The sequence below is a fragment of the Astatotilapia calliptera genome, chromosome 23, assembly GCF_964374335.1.
Source record: "Astatotilapia calliptera chromosome 23, fAstCal68.1, whole genome shotgun sequence".
Classification (NCBI taxonomy): Eukaryota; Metazoa; Chordata; class Actinopteri; order Cichliformes; family Cichlidae; genus Astatotilapia; species Astatotilapia calliptera.
In genome coordinates, this window is record NC_137443.1 from 24,039,270 (window position 1) to 24,040,880 (window position 1,611).

The window sequence follows — 1,611 nt, forward strand, 5'->3', positions numbered from 1 at the left end:
ACCTCATCCACAATTTTATAAGATTTCTAGTGTGTTTACTTTATGGCGACTGTTTCAGGGGTTGTTGAGGCTGAAACAAGCTGCTCGTTTTCTTACAGCGAGTTAGAGAGACAGCCAGCAGACTGGGTGCTGAAAGGAAGAAAGGTTAGAGTTCAGACTAATTACTTATGAACACACTGTTAATATTTTGCTCGCCGTATAAGTGAACAACTGCTTCCGTGCGCGCTAAAACGAATGGCACCAATCATTTGCTATATAAATTGGCCTAGTTCTGCTGTCAGAGTATGAGCTCCTTTCTGTTTCTTGTCATTTCAAGCCATCATTGTATTTGCATCGCTGACATATCAAAGAATCCATACAGTCTTTGTACTGCGAGACAAAACCGCAATAATAAAGCGCCACAAAGGGAACAGAGTGAAAAGTTGTGACAACATGAAACGCCACAGAAATGTGAATCCAAAGTCACCAAGAGTGACTGATGGAAACTTAATCCTCAAGAAAAAAGAACAACAAAAAAACAAGTTGTCTCGTGGAGGTTGAGATGTTTCATCTGAAAAGTGAAAATCTTTTAAATGATAGAGGAAAAAAATGTTGTTAATCACAATATCGGCATCTAATCAGAATTATTAATCACTGTGATTCGTCCGGTGGGGCCAATCCACCTAATTGATAAAAAAAATTTCATTGATGTTAAAGGTGTAAAAGTACCTACATCTATCAAACAGGTAAGGGGCGGAGAATAAGCATGGTCAGCTAGAGAGATGCACACTTTATTAGGTACAACTGTTCGGGTACTCGATTAAAACAGTGGACATGTAAACTAAATTGGCTACAACATGAGGTGGCATAAAAAGCATGAAGCCATTGTGCTGTTTATGTTGGTGTGATGATTTTCTCGGCACACTTGAGGCCCATTACTCAGGGTTCAACCAGCTGTCTAAAAGTGTTAGCAGAGGATGGTTTTGATCCATCGACCTCTGGGTTATGGGCCCAGCACGCTTCCGCTGCGCCACTCTGCTGAAAGGCACCCCAGATGGGACTCGAACCCACAATCCCTGGCTTAGGAGGCCAGTGCCTTATCCATTAGGCCACTGGGGCTGCACGCAGTGAACTCAAACATACTGCATATTGTTCAGTTGGTTCAGCTCCTGAGCTGTGCTCTGAGCTCCACTGTGTTTAGATGTTCCTGTTGTTTGTGGACAGGAAACCACCCAAGGACTAGAGAGTAACTAAGATCTGGATCACTGGCTCTATTACATTAAACATTAAGCCTTTAAAGAGTCTTTGGAGCATCTTGCTGATTTCATGTGACAATTAATTAAAACAGCTCTGATTCTTAGCACACTTTGGGCCGCTTAGTACCAACGAAGCATTAGTTAAACACCAATGAACAGTGTTGTTGCTGACGATGTCCATTCCTATATGACCACAGTGTACCATCTTCTGATAACACGCCGTGTCACAAAGCTAAGATCATCTCAAACGAATTTCTTAAACATGACAATGAGAATGACTTCACAGTCACCAGATCTCAATCCAATACACCATTGGTATGTGGTGGAATGAGAGACTTACATGATGGATCTGCAGCTGTTGTTTCCATCAATAAGA

The 1,611-nt window shown here is 41.8% G+C and overlaps 1 non-coding gene across 1 annotated transcript; it reads right to left on the reverse strand.

Moving 5' to 3' along the window:
* Positions 1 to 1,025: 1,025 nt before the first annotated feature.
* On the reverse strand, positions 1,026 to 1,098 carry trnar-ccu (transfer RNA arginine (anticodon CCU)). Its single transcript has one exon. It is a non-coding gene; the product is annotated as a tRNA-Arg (tRNA).
* Positions 1,099 to 1,611: the final 513 nt, after the last annotated feature.